Source organism: Schistocerca serialis, unplaced genomic scaffold (assembly GCF_023864345.2).
Source record: "Schistocerca serialis cubense isolate TAMUIC-IGC-003099 unplaced genomic scaffold, iqSchSeri2.2 HiC_scaffold_1215, whole genome shotgun sequence".
NCBI lineage: Eukaryota > Metazoa > Arthropoda > Insecta > Orthoptera > Acrididae > Schistocerca > Schistocerca serialis.
The window spans coordinates 72501-80000 of record NW_026047420.1 but is presented as its reverse complement, the minus strand read 5'-3'; the positions used below and the strand labels follow the sequence as shown (position 1 = coordinate 80000).

The following is a 7500-nucleotide window of genomic DNA, read 5'->3' as shown; positions in this document are numbered from 1 at the left end:
ATGCGAACCGCCAGGCGACGGGCGCGCATCGCACGTTTAAGGAGACGCGGCCGGCCCCACAGGCGGCCACGACACTCCCAGGTCTGCGAAGCGGGGCAAACGCCGCGCGCTTCAGTATACGTAGCCGACCCTCAGCCAGACGTGGCCCGGGAACGGAATCCATGGACCGCAATGTGCGTTCGAAACGTCGATGTTCATGTGTCCTGCAGTTCACATGTCGACGCGCAATTTGCTGCGTTCTTCATCGACCCACGAGCCGAGTGATCCACCGTCCTGGGTGATCTTTTCATAGTTTCCACTATCTCTTTCAAGACAGTTGCATAGGCGGGACTGAGGCGTGTGGCGGCCCCTGTTCCAGCGTTCAGTGTCCAACGGCCTCACGGCCGATGGGCGTCGTACGGCTCCACACCGGAGCGGACAGGCACTCGGGCGAAAGTCATTCAAAACCGGCGCCAGGCGCCAGGTGCCGCAGGCCAGCCGCTCCAGCGCTTCAGCGCTCGTACCACACAACATTGCCGTTAGTTTTGAGACGAACGCGTGGTTCCGCACGCGGCGCACGGCTACTGCGAGCCGTACAGGTAGCGTGTTGCGCGACACGACACGCACATCGAAAGACATGCAGTCTAGTCGGTAATGATCCTTCCGCAGGTTCACCTACGGAAACCTTGTTACGACTTTTACTTCCTCTAAATGATCAAGTTTGGTCATCTTTCCGGTAGCATCGGCAACGACAGAGTCAATGCCGCGTACCAGTCCGAAGACCTCACTAAATCATTCAATCGGTAGTAGCGACGGGCGGTGTGTACAAAGGGCAGGGACGTAATCAACGCGAGCTTATGACTCGCGCTTACTGGGAATTCCTCGTTCATGGGGAACAATTGCAAGCCCCAATCCCTAGCACGAAGGAGGTTCAGCGGGTTACCCCGACCTTTCGGCCTAGGAAGACACGCTGATTCCTTCAGTGTAGCGCGCGTGCGGCCCAGAACATCTAAGGGCATCACAGACCTGTTATTGCTCAATCTCGTGCGGCTAGAAGCCGCCTGTCCCTCTAAGAAGAAAAGTAATCGCTGACAGCACGAAGGATGTCACGCGACTAGTTAGCAGGCTAGAGTCTCGTTCGTTATCGGAATTAACCAGACAAATCGCTCCACCAACTAAGAACGGCCATGCACCACCACCCACCGAATCAAGAAAGAGCTATCAATCTGTCAATCCTTCCGGTGTCCGGGCCTGGTGAGGTTTCCCGTGTTGAGTCAAATTAAGCCGCAGGCTCCACTCCTGGTGGTGCCCTTCCGTCAATTCCTTTAAGTTTCAGCTTTGCAACCATACTTCCCCCGGAACCCAAAAGCTTTGGTTTCCCGGAGGCTGCCCGCCGAGTCATCGGAGGAACTGCGGCGGATCGCTGGCTGGCATCGTTTATGGTTAGAACTAGGGCGGTATCTGATCGCCTTCGAACCTCTAACTTTCGTTCTTGATTAATGAAAACATACTTGGCAAATGCTTTCGCTTCTGTTCGTCTTGCGACGATCCAAGAATTTCACCTCTAACGTCGCAATACGAATGCCCCCGCCTGTCCCTATTAATCATTACCTCGGGTTCCGAAAACCAACAAAATAGAACCGAGGTCCTATTCCATTATTCCATGCACACAGTATTCAGGCGGGCTTGCCTGCTTTAAGCACTCTAATTTGTTCAAAGTAAACGTGCCGGCCCACCGAGACACTCAATAAAGAGCACCCTGGTAGGATTTCAACGGGGTCCGCCTCGGGACGCACGAGCATGCACGAGGCGGTCGCACGCCTTCGGCTCGCCCCACCGGCAGGACGTCCCACGATACATGCCAGTTAAACACCGACGGGCGGTGAACCAACAGCGTGGGACACAAATCCAACTACGAGCTTTTTAACCGCAACAACTTTAATATACGCTATTGGAGCTGGAATTACCGCGGCTGCTGGCACCAGACTTGCCCTCCAATAGATACTCGTTAAAGGATTTAAAGTGTACTCATTCCGATTACGGGGCCTCGGATGAGTCCCGTATCGTTATTTTTCGTCACTACCTCCCCGTGCCGGGAGTGGGTAATTTGCGCGCCTGCTGCCTTCCTTGGATGTGGTAGCCGTTTCTCAGGCTCCCTCTCCGGAATCGAACCCTGATTCCCCGTTACCCGTTACAACCATGGTAGGCGCAGAACCTACCATCGACAGTTGATAAGGCAGACATTTGAAAGATGCGTCGCCGGTACGAGGACCGTGCGATCAGCCCAAAGTTATTCAGAGTCACCAAGGCAAACGGACCGGACGAGCCGACCGATTGGTTTTGATCTAATAAAAGCGTCCCTTCCATCTCTGGTCGGGACTCTGTTTGCATGTATTAGCTCTAGAATTACCACAGTTATCCAAGTAACGTGGGTACGATCTAAGGAACCATAACTGATTTAATGAGCCATTCGCGGTTTCACCTTAATGCGGCTTGTACTGAGACATGCATGGCTTAATCTTTGAGACAAGCATATGACTACTGGCAGGATCAACCAGGGAGCTGCGTCAACTAGAGCTGAGCAGCCGGCCGCCCGGGAGTGTGTCCCGGGGACCCGCGCGAACACGCAAGCGTCCGCTCAATTATTCTGCAAACAGGAGGAGGCTGAGCTCCCCTGCACAACACACCTCGAAACCCTCTCAGGTCCCGGCGGCGCGCAGCGCCGTCCTAAGTACTTGGTCGGGTTCGAGAGAGGCGCAATCGCCCGGAGTTAGGCGAGTAGACGCTTTAGGTGCGACCACCCGTGCTCCCAACTGAGCTTGCCGCTGCCGACAGAGGCCCGGGAGCGTGCTGTCGTGGCATTGCCGGCGGGAGACAACACGCGCCACCTACGGTGACCGGCAGCTCCAACGCCGGCGCCACAGAAGGACAAAAGCCCCACTTGGGTGCCGAAGCGAACTCTCCCAGCACAGCGCACGCGCCAACACGTCCGCACAGCTGCGATACAAACCACCTGCGAGAACCGCTGGGGCGACCGAGCAGCAGACGGCGTCGCGGCGCCGAGCGCCGGGCGGCGGCGCATCCTCAGCGCACAAAGTCCTCAATCGGACCAGCACACTGCAGATGGCCACCGCGCTTCGCACCGGGCCCGCGAGGACCTACTTTGGCCGCAAGGCGCCGCGAGCAGGGGGCGCCGGCGCGCAGCTGCGCCGCCTGCCGCGTCCGTCGGCCGGCGCGCCTGCCACTGGCCGCCCCCACCAGCCGGCTGTAGCGCGTGCGCCCACGCACCGCGCTGCCAGCACGCCGGGCGGCCCCCCCTCACCGGCCGGGGACGGTCCCACCCAGCCACCGCCGCGTATCGCCTCACACCCAGATCCCCTTTCACGTTCGTGGGCATGGTGGGTATCCCTGAAACAACCGGTTAATAGCTCGACCGATCGTCGCCAACACTGATTCACCTCTAGCGAGAACAACCGCACCACAACGGGTTACCAGTTGTTCATTTGCGTAACGTCACCAGCAAACGTACACGTCCATCGCCATTTGCAACGAGTATTGCATGCCTGTGTCAGGTGTCACAACACACTACGTCTGCCCACATAGACGCAACAACATGTGCACGCCTAGAGAACACGTGGAAGGTCGACCCCGTACGTATGCGGTGTCCATTGCGCGAACGACTGTCAGCCGGCCTCTGCAGCATGTCGCAGATGTGGAACACGGTGCAACATGCTATCACGGTGTGTGAGAAGAGACGACTACGTCCGAATACACGCTCCACTACATCAACAGACTGCTCATGCTGATCGCCATCCAGGGCGTCCGTTCCTCCCACACGTCTGTATGGCGTACCACACTGCAATCCAGCTCTTATAGGGAGACGACACGTAGCTGCGTGCACAATATTTGGACTGTATGGTCCGCCGTTGCTAGGCGCAGTCGTCATACGGCCACATGTGCCACGATGTATCATTCAGTACATACGGACCAATGTGCAGTACAGTTTGTGGGTTTTGCGTACATCGGCGGACAGGTGACAGGCCGTACCACAACGTAGGCTGAGTACGTCGGCATGCGAAGGGCGTTGAACATGCAAACTTCTCACCGACCAGCTTGCGAAGGCAGGGGGGAAGGGGGGGGGCATGTACGTCCTGCTGCTATCCACATTACAGTGTATAGCAGGAGCATGTGGAAAGTCAGCAACACCTGCAAGGTGTTTAACATGACGCGATACACAGGGGACCGGGCAGTGCGAGTAGCGAACTATATTGCGAGGGTTGCGGTTAGGCAACACTACACTAATTTAACGAGTTGCATAACAATTACAGAGCAGGTTCAGCGACAACGTGCGTCAGGTTAAGGCGCAATATAGTTTTGGTTACGGCGCACTTTAGGTTAGGTTAAGGCATATTATAGGTTAGGTTAAGGCATATTATAGGTTAGGTTAAGGCATATTATAGGTTAGGTTAAGGCATATTATAGGTTAGGTTAAGGCATATTATAGGTTAGGTTAAGGCATATTATAGGTTAGGTTAAGGCATATTATAGGTTAGGTTAAGGCATATTATAGGTTAGGTTAAGGCATATTATAGGTTAGGTTAAGGCATATTATAGGTTAGGTTAAGGCATATTATAGGTTACGTTACGGCACAACATGGGTTACGTTACGGCACAACATGGGTTACGTTACGGCACAACATGTGTTACGTTACGGCACAACATGGGTTACGTTACGGCACAACATGGGTTACGTTACGGCACAACATGGGTTACGTTACGGCACAACATGGGTTACGTTACGGCACAACATGGGTTACGTTACGGCACAACATGGGTTACGTTACGGCACAACATGGGTTACGTTACGGCACAACATGGGTTACGTTACGGCACAACATGGGTTACGTTAAGGCACAAATTAGGTTAGGTTAAGGCACAAACTAGGTTAGGTTAAGGCACAACGTAGGTTAGGTTAAGGCACAACGTAGGTTAGGTTAAGGCACAACGTAGGTTAGGTTAAGGCACAACGTAGGTTAGGTTAAGGCACAACGTAGGTTAGGTTAAGGCACAAATTAGGTTAGGTTAAGGCACAAATTAGGTTAGGTTAAGGCACAAATTAGGTTAGGTTAAGGCACAAATTAGGTTAGGTTAAGGCACAAATTAGGTTAGGTTAAGGCACAACGTAGGTTAGGTTAAGGCACAACGTAGGTTAGGTTAAGGCACAACGTAGGTTAGGTTAAGGCACAACGTAGGTTAGGTTAAGGCACAACGTAGGTTAGGTTAAGGCACAACGTAGGTTAGGTTAAGGCACAACGTAGGTTAGGTTAAGGCACAACGTAGGTTAGGTTAAGGCACAACGTAGGTTAGGTTAAGGCACAACGTAGGTTAGGTTAAGGCACAACGTAGGTTAGGTTAAGGCACAAATTAGGTTAGGTTAAGGCACAAATTAGGTTAGGTTAAGGCACAAATTAGGTTAGGTTAAGGCACAAATTAGGTTAGGTTAAGGCACAAATTAGGTTAGGTTAAGGCACAAATTAGGTTAGGTTAAGGCACAAATTAGGTTAGGTTAAGGCACAAATTAGGTTAGGTTAAGGCACAACGTAGGTTAGGTTAAGGCACAACGTAGGTTAGGTTAAGGCACAACGTAGGTTAGGTTAAGGCACAACGTAGGTTAGGTTAAGGCACAACGTAGGTTAGGTTAAGGCACAACGTAGGTTAGGTTAAGGCACAACGTAGGTTAGGTTAAGGCACAACGTAGGTTAGGTTAAGGCACAACGTAGGTTAGGTTAAGGCACAACGTAGGTTAGGTTAAGGCACAACGTAGGTTAGGTTAAGGCACAACGTAGGTTAGGTTAAGGCACAACGTAGGTTAGGTTAAGGCACAACGTAGGTTAGGTTAAGGCACAACGTAGGTTAGGTTAAGGCACAACGTAGGTTAGGTTAAGGCACAAATTAGGTTAGGTTAAGGCACAAATTAGGTTAGGTTAAGGCACAAATTAGGTTAGGTTAAGGCACAAATTAGGTTAGGTTAAGGCACAAATTAGGTTAGGTTAAGGCACAAATTAGGTTAGGTTAAGGCACAAATTAGGTTAGGTTAAGGCACAACGTAGGTTAGGTTAAGGCACAACGTAGGTTAGGTTAAGGCACAACGTAGGTTAGGTTAAGGCACAACGTAGGTTAGGTTAAGGCACAACGTAGGTTAGGTTAAGGCACAACGTAGGTTAGGTTAAGGCACAACGTAGGTTAGGTTAAGGCACAACGTAGGTTAGGTTAAGGCACAACGTAGGTTAGGTTAAGGCACAACGTAGGTTAGGTTAAGGCACAACGTAGGTTAGGTTAAGGCACAACGTAGGTTAGGTTAAGGCACAACGTAGGTTAGGTTAAGGCACAACGTAGGTTAGGTTAAGGCACAACGTAGGTTAGGTTAAGGCACAACGTAGGTTAGGTTAAGGCACAACGTAGGTTAGGTTAAGGCACAACGTAGGTTAGGTTAAGGCACAACGTAGGTTAGGTTAAGGCACAACGTAGGTTAGGTTAAGGCACAACGTAGGTTAGGTTAAGGCACAACGTAGGTTAGGTTAAGGCACAACGTAGGTTAGGTTAAGGCACAACGTAGGTTAGGTTAAGCACAACGTAGGTTAGGTTAAGGCACAACGTAGGTTAGGTTAAGGTACAATATAGGTTAGGTTAAGGTACAATATAGGTTAGGTTAAGGTACGATATAGGTTAGGTTAAGGTACGATATAGGTTAGGTTAAGGTACAATTTAGGTTAGGTTAAGGTACGATATAGGTTAGGTTAAGGTACAATATGGCGTAGGTTCAGATACACATTGTTGTAGGGAAAGGTGTATTGGGGGGGGGGGCGGCGGCAGGTTCGTTGATAGTGATTATCGTAATTGGATGCCTGCGGTATTATCTGATTTGTCACGTCAGGATGCACTTTTGGCTCATGACAGGCGGCGCTCCAATTCCATGGTTGTGGCAGATCTGTGTCTTTCATTCCTGCCATTGAATGTGTGCTGTGACAGGCGGCAGTATTGTGATGTTGGGTGCACCCCTGTGTAGGACATGTGTGGGTGTTCGTGGCTTAGCTGAGCAATGTGCGGATGTCGGAAGGGTGGGATATTGTGTTTTCTGGGTGGACCTCCCGGTCTGGTAATGATAGTGTGGATTGTGTCATGTGGCGGAGAGGATGCACTGGATGTTCTTCCATGCTGGTGGTTAGATATTGTGTGTGTGCCTGTTACAGGCAGAGAGTAGTGTGTGATAAGAGAGTAGTGTGTGATAAGAGAGTAGTGTGTGATAAGAGTGTCTGGCTGACGTGTGGTTCTCATTGTGTGCAGAGTCTTTCAGCATGTATAGGGACGGTTGTATACATTGTATTCTGATGGCTCTGCATCTATTACTCATCAGTGCCGTGTATACGGTTACTCTGGTTCCAGTCGAAACTGTTCTATCTCTGTACATTAGTGACACTGCGGCTCCACTATGTTGCCGCCCCTGTCGGCCGTTTCCCCCAG

General features: G+C 51.4%; 2 non-coding genes across 2 annotated transcripts; both read right to left on the bottom strand.

The window, feature by feature from the left end:
* Window positions 1-125: 125 nt before the first annotated feature.
* Window positions 126-280, bottom strand: LOC126435718 (5.8S ribosomal RNA). The gene has a single exon (XR_007580146.1). It is a non-coding gene; the product is annotated as a 5.8S ribosomal RNA (ribosomal RNA).
* Window positions 281-631: 351 nt separating this feature from the next.
* LOC126435693 (small subunit ribosomal RNA) lies at window positions 632-2540 on the bottom strand. Its single transcript, XR_007580127.1, has one exon. It is a non-coding gene; the product is annotated as a small subunit ribosomal RNA (ribosomal RNA).
* Window positions 2541-7500: the final 4960 nt, after the last annotated feature.